General features: G+C 41.5%; 1 pseudogene; it reads right to left on the bottom strand.

The window, feature by feature from the left end:
• Positions 1-11,790: 11,790 nt before the first annotated feature.
• LOC142436472 (transcription factor E2F5 pseudogene) lies at positions 11,791-12,965 on the bottom strand (annotated as a pseudogene).
• Between the last annotated feature and the right edge of the window lie 10,319 nt (positions 12,966-23,284).

Here is a 23,284-nt window from a genome sequence, read left to right as displayed (position 1 = left end):
ATTACAATTTACTGTCTATTTTTTAATTCTTTTAGACTTTCTTGTCTTCAAAATAGTATGTATGTTTTAATTACTTGTTTCCTAATTCTGTAATTTTCACTTTGGGTTTAAGTTGCAAATTCTTTTATTTTTCTGAGTACTTATGAATTCTAGGAAAGACAGAGCATCAATCGCAAGAGACGGGTTTATTGGAGGAAGCCTGAGAAGGACCTCAGACCTGAGTCCAAAGGAGCTCTCTGTGCAGGTTAGCAAGGTTTCATAGCACTAGTCACGGGGTAGTCTTCAGGCACATTTGTAGGCAGGGGACTGGGGACTGGGGTAATTCCAGGAGTCAGGGTCATCTGCAGGCAGGTGGGAGATTTTGAACATGATGTTTGTTCGGGGAGTGTTTCTGTTGTTTATACTAGAAGATTGAGGTGGGAGTGCATTTCTGTGAGTCATTAACCTCTCATTCCCAGTTAACAGGGAGCATAAAAGGAAAAGGTACATTATCCATGTCTATCTGCCAACTTCCTACCAACTGAGTTAGGGTGTCATGGGGCTACTTGCTACCTGTGCTTCTAGGTCTGAAGTAGGAGAGTGTATTGGGTTTCATCTTGAATTATGAGCTGGAATTGTGGCGTCACCAGCTTTGTGACTAGACCTAAAATACCAAGGGCAAAAGCAGGTAAAAAACAGCATTGCTACTACAGGGCCTCAGAAGGGTGGTCCTCTGCCGCAGTCCAGCTGCAGCAAGGTCTGGGGGTCCCTCAAGGTGGGCCATGGCATCAGCGAGTGGGAGACAGATACCACATGACTCAAAGGTTGCGGGTGACTGTTCCAATTTCATTCATGCAAAGCTTCAATTTATATATTCTTTTTCTTGGCTTAAAGCTTATGGCCTGAGATCATGCATCAGAAAATTCTCAGGCCACAAGACCGTAACAAGTTACATCAATCACATAATTCTTGGTTAAAATTTACTACATCTTGAAACTAAAACTTTCTCAACTACAAAGGTGATAGACATAAACCTTCTAACAATAACTGAGCACACTTCATCTAACTAGGGTGCATTGTTCTAACTATGAAATCAATAAAGCATTAATACATTTCATTATCAATATTTACTTCACAGGCTTTGGCTGTTCTTTCTTAGACTGTTCCTCTAGGGTTTTCATTTATTGTTCTTTCTTTACCACTAAGTTCCCATAAATTAAACTCCCAAAAGTCTTTCTGTACCAAGGCATGAGTTGCCTCACAATAGGTAGCTTTGCTTCAGTGGACTTCAAGTTGCCTCACAATAGGTAGCTTTGCATCAGTGGACTTCAGACATCACGGAGGCCCTCTTCTTGCTAACCGTTCCATAAAACTTAAACTACTAAAAGGAACTTGTACACCTTCTTTGTTAACTATTCTTATGCCATTTTCATTACAAGCCCCTGTATAAGGTAAATCAGGGCCAGGAACTCTATTTCTCTTTGGGTTATTTCCTGCAGGGGGATGCCGTATTTTACCCCCTATGCAGTAACCAATATAAGGAGGGGAAAAACCATGGGAAGAGGATGATAAACTTTTTTAGAGTCTTGCACAAACAAGCCTCTGAGATTTCCGTGGGTTTCGGTTGCAATAGCTCGGCCTGCTCAAGATCTAACATAAATTCCTTAAGGGGGTTTCTGGTTTCCAGTTTCTAGTTTTATTATACAATACACTTTGCATGTAGTCAGAACATGGATCTTTCAAAGCCACAGGAAGGAGAGTAACCTCAACTACTGGGGAATATTCCTCAGTTGACATTAGTTGTTTCCTAAAAGGGAAAGTGATCAAAATTATCAAGAACCAGAGAGCAGCTACAATTATCAATAATGATATCAGGCCAATAATTTCAAAGGGTAACCGAAAGAGACCTTCCTTGGTGGAGCCTTCTTTGAATGCTCCTCCTCCATGTGCTGACTTTGTCAAGGCCCGTGGGTAGAAGTGGTCTTGGCAGTACCCATTTTTGAGAGCCCAAGAGAAAACCCTATGTGCTGTTGACCTGTTGCAGTTTTATGGCTCTGTTTTTCAGTTTTGTGATTAATTCTTGAACAAATCCTGGCTTGATATAAAAGCAGCAATAGTAAAGCTAAGCAAATGCCTCCTTTTTCTGCTCTTCAGAGGTCTAATCCTCTCCTGTTTACAGGACTGCTGCTGCGAGGGTGTCCATCTGGGTTTACAGCGTTTGGATTCCTTCTCAGATTCCGGGTAGGGTTTCTGCTAATTCTCTTGATAAGGTTCACATGACATACAGGAGGTTCTTATGCCTCGTATCCCCAGCCCAATGCGTGCAGTTAGGCCTAAGCCTACCAGGAGGGGAATCACACTGTGCTTGATAGCTGGTAATGGTGTTTCAAGTGGGACGGGCACACTAGATTCTACTGGAAGGAGTGCTATATCAGGTGCCTGATATACTACTCTACATAGGCCAGTCCAATTCACTGGGAGACAAACATAGGTACCGGCATCACATAGAAAGAAGATTTATTCTTTGTCAAGACAGACACAGATATCTAGTGTGACCTACCAAGGGAGATGACCTCTATACTTCTCTGTAGATGAAGGCTGTGGCTACCGTGAGGCTGTTAAATAATTGAAATGGTGCTTGGGTTGAGAGAGATGAGTTTCTAGCCAATTCAGTTTTTCACACAGAGAAAGAGTCCTTTCAGGTCTACCCGGGCTGCCAGTTTTGCTGGCATTTTTTGATACCGTTTACCTAGTCAGTGTTTTTCACACACGTGGTCCAAGGGGGATAGCCGTGCCGCTTGAACGAGGCAGACCTTAGCCAAACCCCATCAATTCTGTCAAGTAGAGTACGTGGCTGAGTAGAATTTTGGGCTAGCCAGTATATCGTAATGTTTTAAGAGTGGCTAATCCTCTGGGGTTATGATAGACATGGTTTTTGTTTTTGTGATGAGATCAGCAGACAGAATGAGGTAAATGGTGGCTTTTCCCACCTACATACGTGCCCTGGGCTTCAGTGAGGTTGATGTCCAAGGAAGCTTGAGACAATAAGTTGGTTTGATCAGTCAGTGGCCCATATGGTAGAGCATTTTCTTTTTTGGAAACAGTTTTGGTGATTGGCTAAGATTTCAGGTGGGATTGTGTTTACAGTCTGTAAGTTTTAGAAGGGAGATGCTGGGCACATGATCCACTCAGGTAAAGGAATTGGGGCTACTGTGATTTAGGCCAGAAATAACAAAGAAAAGTGTAGGAGGCCATTGGCTGGTCCAGGTGTTTATGGTGGGTGACTAATGAGTCCCCTGTGCCTCTGTTGTCTTTGCAGCTGAAAGCATTGCGAGAGAACTTAGTTCTGTAAGATCTCTTTAAGATTCTTTTGGACCCTGCATGCCATTGTGCTTATCTTAGAATATAGTGCTTTAATTATTCAAGTGTGTAGACAGTGTGCCTCGTTAAGTAATGTTTGCATAGATAAGAAGTTCAGAATGTTTTTTTTTAAAACAAATGCTTTAATGTTTGCTTTGTAACCATTCCCTTGTAAGAAGAGTTTAAAAACAAAGCTTTGAATACACTCGGTACTTCAGTCCATCAGACTGTTGTCCTCCCAATCCCATGTTTTGTACATGTCTCTTTCTTTTCCTTTCATCCACATGCCTCGTTCAGATGCAGCTTGATGCGGGACAGCTGGTCTATCTCCCGCAGAAAAGTTTTTTAAGGGATGAACTGCTCTGAAGTGTAGTTCCAAAGGACCCTTGAAGTCACAGTTTATTTAGTTTTTCTAGGGGAGTGGTCACATCTACTGTCATCAATGGATATTGCAGGTCTTCTGTGGAGTATTCTACAAATCTAATGAACTGTATAGCACCATGTTATTTCTGGAGAAATAACATTTTGGCACTATCAATGTTGTAACAATTTTGGAAGTACCGTATATACTCGAATATAAGCCGACCCGAGTATAAGCCAAGGTACCTAATTATTACCTGGGAAACCAGAAAAATTAATTGACGAGTATAAGCCTAGGGTGGAAAATGCAGAAGCTATTGGTGAGTTTCAATAATCAAAAGAAATGAAAATAAAATTACTGAAAATTGAGACATCAGTGGGGTAATGTATTTAAATATTTATTTTAAATAAAAAACATAAATAAAAGGACAAGTCATTTAACATTAGTAAACCAGAACAGTAAGTGGAAAATAGGTTCAACAAAAACAATAAGGTATCAGCAATGATACCTTAAGAGTACTACTCCCTGAGCTCAATCAGCAACCAAGCTAAAATGTACAGAGTTTAAATCCTTCAAAACTGGATTCCTCATCATCATCCGTATTCCAATACAGAGCTTCAGCTGGTGTGAGGTCATCATAGACGCTGTCCTCACTGAGATCGCCGTCATCGCCATCACTGCTGTCATTTTCTTTTTTTTTTTTTTTTAATTTTAACAATATATTGGGGCTCATACAATTCTTTTCACAGTTCATATATATACATACATCAATTGTATAAAGCACATCTGTACAGTCTTTGCCCTAATCATTTTTTTCTCTTTTCTTCTTTTACATTTTATTAGGGACTCATACAACTCTTACCACAATCCATACATATACATACATCAATTGTATAAAGCACATCCATACATTCCCTGCCCCAATCATTCTCAAGGCATTTGCTCTCCACTTAAGCCCCTTGCATCAGGTCCTCTTTTTTTTCCCCTCCTCCCTCCCCCTTCCCCCCTCCCTCATATGCCCTTGGTAATTTATACATCGTTGTTTTGTCATATCTTGCCCTATCCGGAATCTCCCTTCCCCCCTTCTCTGCTGTCCCTCTCCCAGGGAAGAGGTCACATGTGGATCCTTGTAATCACTGCTGTCATTTTCATGCAAAGTGCAGTCTTCACTGCCTTCCATAGCATTACTAATACTACATTTCTGGAAGGCACGTGGCACCATGTCTTCTGGAATGTCTTCCCATGCATCTCGAACCCACTTTGCTATTAACTCTATGTCAGGCTTCATGAGATTTCCTCCTTTTGTTAGTTGGGCTTGACCAGATGACATCCATTCATGCCACTGACCCATGTATAAACTGAACACCAGTTTTTCAGCGCAAAAACCCAGTTTTTCAGCCAGCACATTTTTTGTGCTGAAAAACTTGGCTTATACACGAGTATATATGGTAAGTATTACTGTGAAAGGAGATACAGTAGAACCCCAGTACTGGACCGCGTCAGTACTTGGCATAATCGGATTTCAACACAAAATGCAGCGACAATTTTGCATCAGAGCTCAAACAAAACATCGGAATCCAACCTGACACAGGTGATTTTTTTTTGACACAGGTGATTTTTGTAAACAAAAGCAGTTAGTGTTTGGGTCACTCAGCGTTAGCTGGCATTGTTAGTATGCATTCTTTAAACCATTTGTGGCTGTGTTCCAAACGTTTTGCTATAATTTTCTGAGTTTTTGTGGCTTTTTGTAATGTTATTATTAAATAAAAAACATGGGTCCTAAGAAAGAGTTTTTTTTTAAAAGAGTCATCATGATAAGGAACTGGTTGACCATGTTATCAATATTGTTGATTATAATTTAGTAAACCCTTGTAGACACCAGTTAAGCAAATGTCAACAGCAGACCACAGAGAAAGCCAGCCAGGTCCTAGTGAAAAAGGCAAAGAAGGGGGAAAACAACTCTTGAAAAGCAGCCACCAGTTAATTTGATGGAAGGGGATTCCCCTTCCAAACAATGACTCTCTCTCCATCCCTCCTCTCCACATCCCTGTCCACAGATCCAGATCCTCAGCAATCTCAAGGCATGGGCCATCTGTAGTTGTTAAAAACTTTTTAAATGTTGTGTTTATTACTTAAATTATATTATTTAACTCTGAATTTATTTAATTTGAAATTTGTGTGCAATGTTTTGTATAAAAAGGCAAAGTTAGGGTAAAAACTTGGTGGTTGAGAATGGATTAATCTGTTTTTAGTTTTTTCTTTGGGAAAACTTGATTCAGAACTCAACTGCTTTGCATCTCAACGCTCCTTCTAGACTGGATCAGCATCTAGGTCCAGGGTTCCACTGTAACACAGGAAAAAGCGAGGCTAAGAATGGAGATCCAAGCAAATAAAATTAATAGACCACACATAAGCACCCAGGAGACGTTGGCTAGACATCTTATGACAGTTCTCCAGAAAAGCAAGCAAGACAGTAAAGTCAGTCATTTTTGGGTTAATTTTAACTTAAGAGAGTTTGTGGGGTCTTCAATGCAACTGAAGGGAGAGAGGAACTAGGTATTTGCTTTAAGAAGCTGAAGTGGAACCAGCATGTCTTTCTTTTTAATGTTGCAGCCGTGGGTGTGGAAAGGGTGACTTCAAAGGGGCCTATCCACCTATGTTTGGGATTTTTTAAAAGAGAGTATTTAATAGGCCCTGATCTCTGGGCAGTAGGGCATACGGTGGATTCTGTGTAGGCGCTGGGAGGGTGGGGTGTAGTTGGCTATCTTTCCCAGCAGGTTTCAGACTATTTGAAATACAGGGTGGACTAAAGTCATGGGTAGAGACAGGTTATGCTGGGTTGGTGCTCTAAAAGGTGCCAAGGGCCTTGTGCGCATCAATTCAAATGGACTAATCATGAAAGGGTTTCCAGGAAGGGCTCTGAGTTTCAGAAGGCAATAAAACGGCGTGGTCCGTGTCTGCTGTGCTTCTGAAACTGGCTTTGTGGGGGTGTTTCTTAGTATGTCATTCAAGTTTTTCAACTTCTCTGGAGGTTTGTGGACTGTATGGGATGTGAAAGTGGCAGGAAATGCATAGGAGTTTGGCTTTGGTTGGGTGATTTTAGATATAGATTCTTTGCTAGCATTTACATTACAAGCTAAGCAATCACTGAATGTGGAAATACTATCACTTTTCACTAAGCATCAGCTAGGGGTTGCTTCTAAAGAGAATTCCTTCCTATAGAGAGGCAGATGTCTCCTCCTCCAGCTAGAGTGGTTACATCCATTCAGCCTTTCTACTCATGTTTTTTCTTTTTAAGGAGGAGTGTGATAACTCATCTCAGTCAGGTCTCTTAACGCCTGTATGGATTGTGGGCTTGCTATACCTGTACTCAAATGGTGATACTTTTCTGACCAAATGAGAGGAGACATTAATTCTTTTTTTTTTTTAGATCATTTTACTGGGGGCTCTTACAGCTCGTATCACAATCCATACATCCATTGTGTCAAGCACATTTGTACAATCATTGCCATCATCTGTTTCAAAACATTCCACTTGAACCCTTGGTATCAGCTCATTTTCCCACCCTTTCATCCTCATGAACCCTTGATAAATTACAAATTATTATTATTTTCATATCTGACACCATCTGCTATCTCCCTTCACCCATGTTTCTGTTGTTCGTCACCCTGGGTGGATGGGGGCCAGTTTTCATCAATCATTGCGATTGGTTCCCCCTTTCACCCCCACCTTCGCCCTACACTCATGGTAATGCTCCTTCCATTATTGTGCCTAAGGGGTATAGCTTATAAGAGCTATAATATCTTATAAGGCTTTAATTCTTACAAGAGCTATAGAAACAGGCGAAAAGGTCATTTATGCTCTGAATTTGAATAAGAAATCCCTTCTGAAAATTGAAGCAGGGAATTCACGAACCATTAAAATAGGATGTGAAAATAGAAACCCTTCCCAGGGGCAGGACAGAGGAGGTGTGAGAAGCTGGCAGCCTGTTGACGCCAACAACATGGAGTTAGGAGGAAGTCAAAAGGCCTCCAAAAGATTATAGTATTGAATGCACAGCCCGCGTGTCTAACAGGAAGTTCATGGGCTACTGACAATGGCCACATGCGGCCACAGCTCTTGGAGTTTAGTGTCAGTGTTGTTGCCAGAAGGCACTAGGGAGTCTGGGTCCCATCAGTCGAGAGAACCTGTTGCCAGCAAAACCAACTTGGGGCACTGTCAGCTCGGTGTCCTGAAGTCCTACACGGGAAACTGGTGAAGGGAGGCTTCCCTAATCCCGCCCCTTGCTTCTGGGGGGGCCTCCTCTACAACCTTCATGCTGAACATGGTCAGCTTCCCATGCTGTAACAGACCCCTCATGGTTTGGGGCCTTGCAGGGGGGGCAGAGGCCTCCCACTGTGAAGACTTAGAACTGCTGTTAGCCACAATAACAGCCCTAGTAATTGTAGCTTTTTGGTTCTCTTTCTTTTCCGTCTCTAAATCTTGGTCATTGCGCACCAAGGTTGCTGCTGTTAGCTCACTTGGGTCAATTGGAGTTCCCATAGCTTTACATTGAATTTTTCTGTGAATGTCTGCAGTAGAGTGATTATAAAATGGGTATTTAGAAAAACTTTCTTTCAGATGTTTCTAGATCTATATTGGTAAATCTCTCCATTGCCTCTACTAGGAGCCCTGGTGGCATAGTGGTCACGTGTTGAGCTGCAAACTTTGAGGCTGCCTTTCAAAACCACTGGCTGCTCCTTGGAAGAAAGACTCAGCCCTCCACTCCTGCCAAGAGCCATGGTCTCCAAACTTCATAGGGCAATCCCTTCCCATCCCATGGTGCTGCTATCAGTTGGCATCACCTCGATGGCAGTGAGATGAGATGAGACAGATTTTTATATAACTCATCAGTTTAATCCGAAAGGCTTTCATTCCTCCTATAAGGCAGGTTTGCATGTAATCTTGAGTAGCCCACCCAATAGGTGGAATTTCACTTGAATTTTTACTTATGCTGACCAGTAACAGTACTTGTTTACTAATTCTAAATAGTACTTGTTTCTCCAAAGCTGGCTCGTGGTTGCGCATTGGGGATAAGGTGTTCTTTTGTGGTCAGTTCCGGCACTAAGCCTCGAAGGGGAGGAGTAGTCCAGGGAAAGAGGTTTGTCAGGGGATTTAGCAGAAACTTGTGCAACAAGTTTCCCTTATGACTAGTGGAGACTGAAAAATGAATTGGAGCTGGTTGACGCAGCTGTGGCCTGCTTTTCTGTCTGAGATAAATGGACACTTTGCCCTGATAGGTGCTAGAGAAAGCAGCACCTGCAAAGATATTGCTTCATTTTTCCAAGCCTTACCCTCCCCTCTATTTTGCAGTCTGCTTAATGAGCTGATACTTTTCTGTATGCCTCAACAATTGTAAATTGCCTTTTGTGTAGTGCTGGCATGGGCGTGCTGGTTATGTGACCTAAAGACTATATAAGTCTGTCCCTTAAAAGCTCTGGGCTCTGGAGTATCTGTGCTTCAGAGACCCCTGTGCCCTAAATTTTGTCTCTCTTCTGTACATAAGTTTTCTCGTGGCAGATTGTGCCCCTTCGCGAACATGTGGGAATGTAGACTTCCCTGTAGCCGATGCCTTCTTCCTTCTCTCAGATAAAGTTTGCAGCTGCTGAAGATACCCTTGTAAGATAAATTTTATGGTTATAATTGAACAAGCTATCTTCATTCCTTTCAGACGATAAAAATAAGCCTGTCCTTAAAAGTGGAAAGTGTAGCTGTGCCCATTCGCTTTTTCAGACACATTTGGAGCAAGCAGCTATGTAGGAGTGCTGACGCTGCTCCTTTCGTTTGTCTCCTCGTCCGCTGTGGCTGACGTGGTTGGGCACTGCCCCAGGCACAACCACCCACACACTTGAGCAACATGTTCAAAAGTGTAGGTTGGCCACTGTTTGTTTTCCTCTAACCTGGAAAGGTATTATTTAGTGGAGAAGATGGCTGTCGGTCTAATAGTGACTTTACAGTCCAGTCGTTTTTTTCTCTTAGACGGCTCTTTAGATCTTTTCTTAATCTTCAGCTTTGTTCAGTTTCATGATGATGTGTCTAATAATTAATAGATACTTATTGCATTTCTCATACTTATGGATTTCTTTTACCAATCCTGAATCTTTATCTCTTTCAATATTAATCCCAGGTACAATGCCCTTAGAAAGGTTTCAACAGACTGAGGAAACGCTCGCTCATTTGTGCTGAGGAATTTAGAAGACAGCTACCTGGCCAACAACTAGAAAAGACCCATATTTGTAACCCATGCTAGGCCGCGTTCCCTAGAAAAGCCAAACCACAGATACGTGTATGTGTTGTAGACTGAAAGAGATTTATATCAACAAGTGTCTTACACAGTTGTTGAAATTGTTAAGTCCAGTCTGGTTCAAGTTAGGCTTCTCCTGACTGTGAAGGCCAATGAACATGATGCAGGATGATGAAGTAAGACAGCAGGGGGCACAGGCTGGAGGATGCAGAGGTCCAAAGTTAGTCAAAGGAATTCACGGTCAGTTGTCCACTGATAGCCGTTGGGATTCGCAAGAGATACAACAGGAGCCAGAGGAACCAGGTGCAAGATCCAGCTCTCGAGGATGGCAAAGGGACGAAGAAGATTCGACTCTGCTTGACTTCTCTGTCTTATACAAAAAGGCTTATGATACCAAGGAGGTGTCATCCGGCAGTGACACAATTGATAGGTTGAGCTCCGCCCCTGCCTTTACCCAGGAGTGCCTATTGACATAATCCCTAACCACATAATTTTTCCAAAGAAAGCTGACCCCTTTCCCTCCAAAAGTCAAACTCACTATCACCAAATCAGTTCCAATTCATGGCAGCCCTGTAGGATATGGTAGAACTTCCTCTGTGGGTTTCTGAGACGGACTATTTACAGGAGTAGAAAGCTTCATCTTTCTCCCGTGGAATCACTTGTGGTTTCAAACTGCTGACCTTGTGGTTAGCAGCCCAACTCGTAGCCCATTATGCCATCAGGTGACCCAAAAGAACGCAAAAATTAATTTAACTAATGTCACATACAAGTAAAATTTTGTTGAAGATTATTCAACAACAGTTACAGAAGTACATTGATAGGGAGCTGCCAGAAATTCCAAAGGGGTTCAGAAGAGAATGTGGCACAGAGATATTGCTAATGTCAGATGGACCTTGGATGTTGCCATAGTATAATAGAAAGATGTTTACTTGCGTTTTATTGACTATGCAAAGGCATTTGATTATATGGATCAAAATAGTTAGGTAGAGATTTCACATGCTGGGGTATAAAGCCCATCATGATTCAAGAGTCATAAATAGGATTAAAAGGGAGACAGACCAGACTGCTCATTCTGAATGTTGGTAGCACAGAACTCTAAGTTTAAATATGCACCTGAATTTCTGGCTTGCCATGAAGGTGTCGTTGCCCAAGTAGAAGAACAGATATATTTCATCATTTATTAGCTTGTTTTTTTAGCACTAAACTCTGAAATGTTAAGGCATGTGCTAGGTGTACCTATGTATTTTACTCTTGCTCCAGATTCTGAAACTATAAGCAGTAGGCTTACTCTCTTATTTTCTTTTTCTGCATATTTTTGACACATTAGACTTTCTTATTTTTTAAATGTTTTATACAACTTTATTTTTTAATCTTGTTAATGTACAGGCATTGGCACATTTAAAAAAAACTACTTAACAGAGCTTTCCTATAACCGAGGAAAGTGGAATGTCAGAAGTCAACAAAATGTGAAAAACTTAAAGTGCTAAAACAGAAGGCACTTCACAAAATCTGTGCACTGGAACAGTGACATGTCTGAGCTGAGATCCTTCCCTTTCTCAGCGGCAGTGAAGGTCGGGGAGGGTGGAAGGATACAGAGAAACGCAGTTTGTGGCAGTAAAGAGTTAAGACACACACGTGGCAAGCCCTTGACAAACACGTTTGTTTTTCCGTGACCTGAAGTCTCCTTTTAACTTCCCTCTCTCTCATAAGAGGAAAAGAGATGGATTTGGAAGGAGGAGGAAAAAAAAGTTGAAATCCCAGAAACGATCCAGGGGTTCATTGGGGTGGCTTTGGTTGATCATTTCCCCCGGAAGCAAACGGCCCTTTGGCCTCATGGGCTGAGTTTTGTGAAGTAACAAAGAAAGTATTAGGGAAGAACAATTCAGAATCAGTGAAGAGAACAGGTGTTACATTCATTATTTTAAATATTTTTGAGAAGCCTAACATGTTACACAGTTAGAGGTAGATAACAGTCCCAAGTTTCCGTGGAATCTAATAATTTAGTATCTGCACATCAAACAGATCACAGACACCTTCATTATCATCTAATTTAAAGTTGTACTCATCAGCTGGGGTCGGGGAGAGCCGGAGGAGGGGGAACAACACATCAGAAGACATTAATTCATCAATGATATCTCCACTAATAGATCCGGAAGTTAAGTCTGTGTCTGCCATCTGCTGAAGACCAGGGCTTCTTTCTGAGACTGACAGCTCGGGCAGTTCCTGAGCTGTGATGTCCAGTTTCTGTGGAGTCACGGGAGTTGAGGGCTGAGAAGAAAGTTGTGTGAGGTTATCCGGTGGAGGAACAGGAAAAACCACAGGCTTGGAGGAACTGGACTCTGTTGATAAGCAGCACGTGGATGGATCCCGAAAGGCTCTTTAGATTGATCGGGTATTTCTTCTGTCCGTTCTGGCCCATTTCTGGAATAGGTACCTCTAGCTGAGTCCCAGAAGGTGCTTGAATGGCCAACAACGTACCACCTTAAAGCAGTTACAGATATCTTCATGAGTTACATAGGAAAATCTGTTATTCACGGAGTCGTCCATCACGTTTTTGGTGCTTTGCTGTAGCCACGACGTCTGCTGATCAAGTTCCCTTTCCTTCAGTTCTAGATCTTCAATTTCAGCTTTAAGATATCTTAATCTATCTATGACTTCTTTCGTATTACAGCCAGCACCTATACCCTTCCATTGGATGCTGTTTTTTGACTTCTTTTCAATCAGGTCAATTCCTCCCAAGACATTGGTGATGTTATAAATTCTTTTTTTGCCTCACAGCCAAAGTGTCTGCAGCCACTTTGAGATCCAGGACGCCGTCCTGGCCTCCTGCAGCAGCGACACGAACTTGGTGGTGAGCAGCCCCAGGCTCTTCTCGTGCCGGCTGCTGCCGCCGCGGGGCTGCACGGGCGGCGGCGGGCTCTGCCCCTGCCCCTGCGCCGGCGGAGCCTGCTGGCCCGAGCTCGCCGGCTCCGCGGCCGCCATGGCGACTGCGCGCCGCAGCAGGCCCGGCCCGCTCAGCGTCCCGCCCGCCGCCACCTGCCGCGTGGGCTCCCGCAGAGCCAGGTGCTCGGCGCCCAGGGACTCCCGGCCGCGGGGCGCGTCGGGCCTGCACAGCCTCCCCGAGCCCGCGCCGCGTGAAGGAAGCCCTTATTTTGTTATTCCTACAGTTTAACATTTTTTAAAAGCAGTGTTCTCCCTAGAAATTGGACCAATAGGAGTGTCCCACACTGAGAGAATGAACGTTTGACATCAAGAAATTAGTGAATGCAATTGTGGGGTCTGGCAAGTTTGCAATTTGTGGGGTAGGCTGGCATCTGGGAACTCTTGCAGGATTTCTCTTTTATAGTCTAGAGTCAGAATCCTTCTTCTCCAAGAAATCTGGTTTTGCTCTAAAGAACTTCAGTTGATTCGACATTCTGGAGGGTACTATTTTTTACTTATAGATAACTGAATGTAAATGTTAATCATATACACAAATTACCTTCCCAGCACCTTACATTGTTTAACCAAACAACTGGTACGGCAGGCTAGCCAAGTTGACACATAAAAACACTTCTCTTTTGTATTTGCTATCTTTGTGTTTCTGTGATAGATCCAAGGCACTTCAAATCTATCAGAAATATCCTGTTAGAAATTTGTGGTCTACTAGCACCAGAATCACCTAGGAACTTACAAGAAATGTAGAATCTAGTCCCAACCTTAGACCTATCAAATAATATTATGCATTTTAAAGACTTTCCCATGTGATCCAAATGCACATTAAAATTTGAGGACTATTTTAGTTCTTTAATATTCTCTTTATTTGAGCCTAATTTGCTGTATACCAATCCACACACCAGTGACCAGCTGTCTTCAAATCGATTCCAACTCATGGTAGCTCTATGCATGTTAGAGTAGACTTTTGCTATATACAGTTTTCAGTGGCCTATTTTCAGAAGTGGATTGCTAGGCCTTTCTTCTGAGGTACATCTAGATGAACTCGAATGTCCAATTTTTAAGTTAGCAGTGGAGCATGTTAACTGTTTACCACTCAGCACCGGACAACACTCAGGTGCTGTCAAGTCAGTTCCAAATGCATAGCAACCGTGTACAGCAGAATGAAACACTGCCAGATCCTGTTCCCCGCCCCCCCGCCCCCCAACAGCTGTTGGAATATTTGAGCTCATTGTGGTAGTCACTGTGTCAACTCATTCGTTGAGGGTCATCTTCTGTTTCTCTGCCTCTCTGTTTACCGAGCATGATGTCCTCCTCTAGGGACTGGTCTCTCCTGAAAACATGTCTAAAGCACATGAGATGAAATATGGCCTCTAAGGAGCATTCTGGCTGTACTGCTTCCAAGACAGATTTGTTGGTTCTTTTGGCAGCTCCTGGTACTTTCAATATTTTTTTTGCCAGCACCTTGATTCAAATGCATGGATTCTTCTTTATCAATGCCCAATTTTCATATGTATATGAAGCAATGAACAATTCCATGGCTTTTGAAGCATACTCACCTTAGGCCTTAAAGTAAATTTGTATAGGGAGCATATATTTGAGAAATCCTGGTAATCACATTCAAGTAAATACAACACACATGTACATATACATAGAGAAGAGTCGCACCATACAGTAATCTTTTTTTTATTATGAATCATTTTCATACAGTAATCTTGAGAGATGAAATAAATAGGGAAATAAGATAGAAAGTGACTTGGTGGGAAGGATGGGAGGACCCCTTCAGGTAGGTTGGTCAATACTTGTGCCTCTCTGAGACCTGTAGAATTTGAGCTAATCTGAAGTCTAATGTTCTCTGTCAATTTAACTAAATGAGATTTTCAGTGCTTTGGCATGTGCTCTTCCATAATATAATTAACTTTCATCTTGTGATCTGATGCAAGCAACCAATCAGTTAAAAGGAATTTCCTTGTGGATATAGACTACCTCCAGTATATAAATGTATGTTCTGGCAAAGTTTATTCTCTCTCTCTTGATCCTACCTTCTTCTTGTCACCTGACCATCAGTTCTTGGGACAGAAGTCTGCAGAAATATCTGGCTTGCTACTTGACCTACAGATTTTGGATTTCTCAATCCTTGCAATCCCATGAGCCAGCAGGGGCCTCCATCATACCACCTGACCCAGGGATTTTGGACTTGTCATCCCCCACAAATAGAGTCATTTATGCATAATTGTGTAGGCCATCTCCTTGAAGTAAACCTCTCTCTCTCTCTCTCTCTCTCTCTCTCTCTCTCTCTCTCTCTCTCTCTCTCTCTCTCTCTCTCTCTCTTTTTGTTTTTACTCCTCTAAAGAACCCAGAATAAGAGCGTTGAGATCTGAAAGATGAGGAGTCAGCCAGGAAAAATAGAATTCCAGATGAAAGGAACAAGGAATGTAAACATTTTAACACAGAAAAAAAAACAACCTTAAAAGAGTTTAGTACTCTGGCTTACTCAAGCACAAAACAGCTGCTGTGGTACCCAGTGCACTAGTGAGTTAGTCAGGTGTTGTGAGTGGGAAGCTCTGAACCAGGTGACATAGGAATATTCAGGTCATGGGAAGGGGCGAGGATTTATTCTTGGTGCAATAGAAAGTTATATTCGCCCATAATCACTAGATATTTTCAAACAGACCCTTTGCTTGAACCACTTCTTCATTTTTCAGGTGCATTTCGATTCACTGAAATCTGCCCTTGCTCCTAACAAAATAATAAAAAGCATTCTGGCAATATTTCCAGTGGATTCTCTGTAGTGCTCTGTTACACACTGTCTAACATTAGTTTTTTTTTAGTACCAGTGTAAGACAATCTGTTAAAACATAACACACATAGTGTCAAACACAGACCTAAAAAGTAAGACTACAATATAAGAAATAAAGACTTAAATTTAGCAGGACAAAAGGGTTCTTTAAAACAAAACAAAATGTTCATGAATATGTGAAACCATTTAAATTCTCATACATGGTATAGTCACTTTAGGAAAAAAATGTAGTAGCTTCCTATAAAGTTAAACATGTCAACTTACCTAACATAAATAAAAACATATGCAAGGAATTCAAAATGTTTATGGGGGGAATTCCATTAGCTTTTAATTCAAAATTTTCCATGAGATTTTGAATGTCTTCCCCCTTGTATGGCTGCAAATATAAGTCAGAGAGCATTGCTGTGGGGTTCCAGTCCATCCAGGTATGGGATTATTCCACACAAACCATGTGGTTGGCAACAGACAAGTTCTTTCAGAAGCACACTTGTTTCGTCTCATTAGGGTACTTTCAAAGAAAAGGTTCAATCAAAACAATGGCTTACTACTGGGCCAGTTACATTTGAGGTAGAGAGTTTTGCTCAGAAAACTATGACAACTTAGCTCAGAAAATTTTGGCAATAATGTTTTAGGATTCCAGAGATGTAATTTTAGTAGATCTTCTCAAAGTAACAACAAGATCACTTATCAGGAAGAAGTTTTAAAAAAACTGAAAACTGCTTTTATTGAAAAAAAAAAGGGGGCAAGTAAGTTGCCTTGAGAAATTGTTCCATCATGACAATGCTTCTGCTCATTCTTCTAGGGTAGCAAGTACTATTCTACGAGAATGTCTTTAGGACACTTTACCCCTCTTTAGCCATTACAGTTCTGATCTTGACTCTCAGATCATATTTATGCCCCAAACTCAAAGAACATTGAAAAGTAATATGAATTGAGCCCAAGGACTTTAAAACTGCTCTTTTGATGTCAATTGAAGGATGTAGACTTTGGGGCAGAAGAATTACCAAAAACAAAGTACAACAAACCAATCAAGAAACCTCACTGCTATTGGGTTGATACCAACTGAAACCATCCCTACAGGACATAGTAGAACTGCTCGTGTGGGTTCTCTCCTTACAGGGATAGGAAGCTTCAGCTTCATCCTTTCGAGTGTATGGAAGTTTTGACCTGCTGATCTTACGTAACCCACTAAGCTTCTAGGGGTCCTGGGGAAGGGTTATAGAAATATAAATACAAAAACAAAAAAGAGAGAGGGGAAAAAAAGAAATATAAATACCACCTTAACAAGTACATAGATCTAGATGGAAGATGTGGTCAGAAATAATAGCATCAGATTTTGATGTTTATTCATGGTTTCCATGATTTCTTAGCATTGTTTGATTTATCCTCATATAGAAAGGCTCTAGCCCTTGTTTTTAAAACACTTTCTCTCTTTCTAGAAATAGAATTTTTCTGGTTTTTACTTTCTAAAAAATATTTATGTATTTAAAAAATGAATATGGCATTTATTATGTGCCAGGTATTCTTCTGAGGGTTTAATAAATATTAATTTAATCTTCATAACAATCCTAGTATTTTGCTAAGTTTGTTTCTCTATTTCTATTTGGTCTCTATCAGGGTCAGCTAGAGTCCTGGATGTGCTATGAGGCCAAACTTACCTATCCTGAATTATCTCACCTGATTATTCAAGGACAACTAGAAGTATGGATGACCCATACCAAATTGCCTCACATTATCCATTCCAGAAAGCATGGCCAGGTAGCCTACTGACTAACACCATCCCATGTGATAAGTTAAACAAGATGTGGATTACAAGAGCAACCATTATACTGCAATAAGGACCAATCAAAATGAAAGAATAAAGGCCAATGGGAAAGTAGGATAGGGGATGAGGCATGCAAATGGAGTACTGCCACCTGACCGCTATACAATCCAGTGCTATACCCATAATGTCAGCTTCCTCAAATCATGGGGTGACTGTTTGATCATAAAAAACTATGGATAGCTTTGAGAAAATGAGAATTCCAAACTTTATTGTGCTTATGCAGAACTTGTACTTGAATCAACAGGCAGTTGTGTGAACAGAACAGGTGACTACTGCATGGTTTAAAATCAGGAAAAAGGTGTCAGGGTTGTAGCCTTTTACTATATTCATTCAATCTATATGCTAAGTGAACAATTAGTGAAACTGGCTTATATGAAGATTAATATGATATTAGGATTGGAGGGAGGCTTATTAAAAACCTACTATATGCAGATCACAACCTTACTTGCTGACAGTAAGGAGTACTTGAAATATGCAGAAAGGTTATCCCCCAGGTTGTCTCCCCTCATATTATATGCCAAACCTAAGACATTGCTTGCTACACATGGTCAATTGAATATACCAGTGGTTCTCAACTGTGGATCGTGACCATTGTGGGGGTTGAATGACACTTTCACAGGGGTCTCCTAAGACCATCGGAAAACACATATTACTGATGGTCTTAGGAACCGAAACACTGCTCCTCTGTCTCCAGGTGGGTCCTCCCACATGCAGATACACCCACATATGAGTAGCTGGTGTGAAGACTGTTACCCATGCCACACCATGCTTCAAGACAAAATTTCATTTATTTGTCACTAGAAGTACGTATTTCACAATATATAATTACATATTGGTTTTGTGTTAATCAGTTTTAATTATGTTCAAGTTGTAACAATGAAAATACATCCTGCATATCAGATATTTACATTAAGATTCATAACAGTAGCAAAATTAATTATGAAATAATAAAAATAATTTTATGGTCACCATACATGAGGAACTGTATTAAAGGGTCTCGGCATTAGGAAGGTTGAGAACCAGTGAAACAGCGGCACTTAATGCAATTTGAGGTTCTTTATGAAACATCGCCCTGTCCCATGCCATGTACAAAATTAGTATGTTTGAGCTTATTGTTGCAGCCACTGTGTCATTCTATCCAGCCTTCCTCATTTTGCTGACCTTCTAGTTTAGCAAGCGTGATGCCTGCTTCCAGATTGGTCTCTTCCATCATGTGCATCCTCATTTCTAAGGAGCATTCTGCCCGCACTTCTAAGGTTTGCTTGTTCTTCTGACAGCTCACTTTATATTCGGTATTCTTTGCCAGCACCACAGTTCAAACGGACCAATTCTTCTGCAGGTTTCCGTATTCGTTGTTCAACTTTCACATGAAGTTGAGGCAACTGACAATATTGTGGCTTGGGCCAGGTGTACCTTCATCTTCAAAGTGCTCTCTCTTTCTTTAACACTTTAAAAGCAGTCTTGGGCAGATTTGCCCAATGCCATATGCCTTTTGATCTCTTTTCTGCTACTTCCACCAGAAGTTATTAGGTTAATACTTAATTAAATAATTCCTTTGTATCGAGGGGTGTGCACTGTGCTTGTAATCTATTGATGCTGCTGCATGGCACTGTACTGGTAGAAGTGTAGCAACAGACGATCATTGCAAATGCACTGTGAAGTACCTCTACTGTTGGTACCTCGGTTTTTGCACTCCATTCCTTCCAAAATCATGTTGGAACACTGAAGTTTGGGAACTGAATATATTTTTCTCATAAGAAATAATAGAAAACCAAATAATTGGTTCTGAGGACCAAAAAATGTACTTATATGTGGGGGTAGCCAGCCCCCCACAACTAATCACTGGTTTGGTAGGCGCAATTGTTCAGATATATAAAGATTATAGTAAAGTCATAGAGAAATGGGAGAGAGTAAAATAAAGGAATCAGACACATTTCATGGTAGCATGCTCACCTTAGCTCCTCTTGGTGGAACACATGGAGGTGGGGGATGAGAGGGCAGGAAAGAGAGCATGAGGTTTTATTTCTAACCAAAGCTTATTAATCTTTGGGGGGTATGCAAGCCCTGATTACATATAATAATCTACATCACAGGAAGGGGTTGTGGCATAGGCAACATGAGCAATAGGAGGGGGATGACCTAGAGGTGTACACGCAATAGTAAAGGGAGGGAATAGGGGTACATGTGGTAAGATGAGGGGACCCTAGACTCATAGTAGTGTAACCTTGGCTACCCTTGGGTGGCTTGACCTCCCTGGGCTCTCCTTCAGAGAAAGAATCTACTATCCTTATCAAAAGGGAGTAGGCCCTGCTTAGGGTGGGACAGACTATAGTGTGATTGCTCTAGATGGTTCATAACCCTTAGGGAGGATAACCTCAGACCTACTTTTGTTGACCTCCAAGTGCTTACCATGTGTAGCAAGCAGCTAATTCTGGCATATTTTGTGGGGGACACTTTCAGTATCCCACACTTATACATCATTTTCCAGGACTTAAAAAATCATTTTATTAGGGGCTTATACAACTCATCACAATCCATCCATATATCAATTGTGTAAAACACATTTGTACATTCATTGCCCTCATCATTCTCAAAACATTTGCTTTCCACTTAAGCCCCTGGCATCAGCTCATTTTTCCCTTCCCTCCCCCTGCCCCCTAAATAATTTATATTTTGTTATATCTTACACTGTCCAACGTCTCCCTGCACCCACTTTTCTGTTGTCTGTCCCCCAGGGAGGTTATATATAGATCCTTGTCATCGGTCTCCCCTTTCCACCCCACCTTCCCTCCACCCTCCCGGTATCGCCACTCTCACCACTGGTCTTGAAGGGATCATCTGCCCTAGATTCCCTGTGTTTCCAGTTCTTTTCTGTACCAGTGTATATTCTCTGGTCTAGCCAGATTTGTAAGGTGGAATTGGGATCATGATAGTGGTGGTGGGAACTAGAGGAAAGTTGTATATTTCATCGTTGCTACACTGCACCCTGACTGGCTCATTTCCTCCCCGGGACCCTTCCGTAAGGAGAGTCCAATTGCCTACAGATGGGCTTTGGGTCTCCACTCAGTACTCCCCCTAATGCACAATGATATGGTTTTTTGTTCTGATGATGCCTAATACCTGATCCATTTGACACCTTGTGATCACACAGGCTGGTGTGCTTCTTCCACGTGGGGTCTGTTGCTTCTGAGCTAGATGCCCGCTTGTTTACCTCAAGCCTTTAAGCCCCCAGATGCTACATCTTTTGATAGCTGGCCACCATCAGCTTTCTTTGCCACATTTGCTTATGCACTCATTTGTCTTCAGTGATTATGTCAGGGATGTGAGCACACAATGATGATTTTTTGTTCTTTGATGCCTGATAACTGATCCCTTCGGCACCTCGTGATCACACAGGCTGGTGTATTTCTTCCATGTGGGCTTTGCTGCTTCTGAGCTAGATGGCCACTTGTTTACCTTCAAGCCTTTAAGACCCCAGATGCTATATCTTTTGATAGCCGGGCACCATCAGCTTTCTTCACATTTGGTTATGCACCCATTTGTCTTCAGCGAGTGTCAAAGGTGAACATCATGGAATGTCAGTTTAATAGAACAAAGTATTCTTGCACTGAGGGAGTACTCGAGTGGAGGTATTTTCCGGGACTTTAACACAAAGTGAACAGGTCTAGGTTGTGGAAATACCCCCTTAAACATCTTAAAATAAAGAGATACATTAAATGTCAAAACATAATACAGTAAATAAAATTTTAAAATATTTTACACACAAAGCATAATAAAGAATGTTTAATGCAGGAACACAAATATATGTTGTTTGATTGACAGCTGTGCATAGATGGAAGGGGTCACCCTTTTGTCTGAGGTTAATGCAATGCATTAAATTACTCTCAGCCAGTACAGATTTTTTTCAATTAGGATTTTCCGTTTGACTATCAAAAAAAGTTAAGAACACCAAGCATACATTTTTCAAAACTTTGCTGTTAATAGTAGTGGAAAGTCCAAGCTTGGACCCATTTGATAACCAAGATATTACTGTTTATCTAGTTTCTACGTAGAAAAGATTATTTGTTCTATTTTATGGCCCTGTTGAACATTAACCTTTTTTTACCCCCTTTATTTTTAGCAATCAAGTCTTTTGAACACTTTGACCCTGTGAGTGCACATGCACATCTATGCTTAGATGCCTTGGTCAATTCTGAGTGGTGGCACTGGGCTGCTAACCACAAGGTTGGCAGTTCAACTCTACCAGTCTCCTGTGCAAAAGAGAAAGGTTATTCCCCAGGTTATCCCCCCATATCATATGCCAAACCTAAGTTACTGCTTGCTTCAACACATGGTCAGTGACCATGCACTTGGAGGGCAATTGCTTAAAGGTTATCTCCCTGAGGATTATCAGCCATCTAGAGCAATCAGATCCTATAGTCTGTCCCACCCTAAGTAATGCCCACTGACTTCTGATATGGAAAATGGATGGTCTCCCTGCAGAAAAGCCCCAAGACTGTCAATCCAACTCATGGAGGACCCAGGTTAGGCTGCCATCTTGATTCTTGCATTTGCCCATCTTGTCACATGTATACCCCTACTGCCTCCCCTTCCTATTGCGGGCACACCCCTAGCTTGTCCCCCTCCTATTGCACATATGCCTATTGTGCAACCCCTTCCTGTTGTGATGTAATTAGGGGAGCTTGCATGTCCCCTAGTATAATAAGCCTTGATTAGATATATATGCGCTCTGAGTGAACCCGGCTGCTGCGATCATGGCCGTGTGGGAGGTGAGCAGTTGCATGCTTTATTTTGTCCGATGTCTCTTTAATTTTACCTCACAATTCCACAACCACCCCTTGTTCAATTATGGGGGCTGGTACCCCAGTCTCCTCCATGAAAGATGAAATTGTTTATACCTGTAAAGATTTATCACCTCAGAAACACAAAGAAGCAAATCTACTTTCTGTTGTTTCACGGGTGGCTCTGAGTTGGATGTCCAATGTACATGAGAATACATTTTGCCATCCTTGCCTCTGAGAAGCATTCTGGCTGTACTTCTTCCAAGACAGTCTTATTTGTTTTACTGACAGTTCATGATAATTTCACCACTCTTTGCCAAAACCTTAATTCAAATATCAATTTTTCTAGTCTTCCTTTATTGTGCAGCTTTCAGATATATACAACATGAATGCAAGAAGAAAACATGGCTTGGCTCAGGTGCATCTTAGACATCAAGGTGACATCTTTGCTTTTTAACTAACACTTCAGAGTTCATGTGCAGTAGATTTGCCCAATGTTTCTTGACTGCTGCTTCCATGAGGGTTTATCATGGACATAAGTAACGTGAGATCTTGAAAACTTCAATCTTTTCTTCATTTATCATGATGCAGTCTATTAGTCCAGTTGTAGAATTTTGGTTAACATTTGAGTTGTAATGCATACTGCAGACTATACTCTTTCATCTCCAGTAGTAAGTGTGAGGAGCAGAGTTGGAGTATACCCACAAATATTTATGTATATATAGATTTGACAGATTATATTTGTGAATAAATACATTTGCAGCAAATATATTCATGAATGTGGTAGAAGAGACTGGGGAAAAGCCATGGAAACTTCTTAGGTGTGACCAAATACCTTGAGGGAATGAGTGGTTATGCCTAGGTTCTTAGGGTGCAGTCTCGGGTGATACCAAGGTTAGTACTGTTAACATGGTGCACAAATACTATATTCTACTTTGGTGCATAGCAACTGGGATCTTAA

Source organism: Tenrec ecaudatus, chromosome 1, assembly GCF_050624435.1.
Source record: "Tenrec ecaudatus isolate mTenEca1 chromosome 1, mTenEca1.hap1, whole genome shotgun sequence".
Lineage (NCBI taxonomy): Eukaryota > Metazoa > Chordata > Mammalia > Afrosoricida > Tenrecidae > Tenrec > Tenrec ecaudatus.
This window is presented reverse-complemented; position numbering and strand designations above follow the sequence as displayed.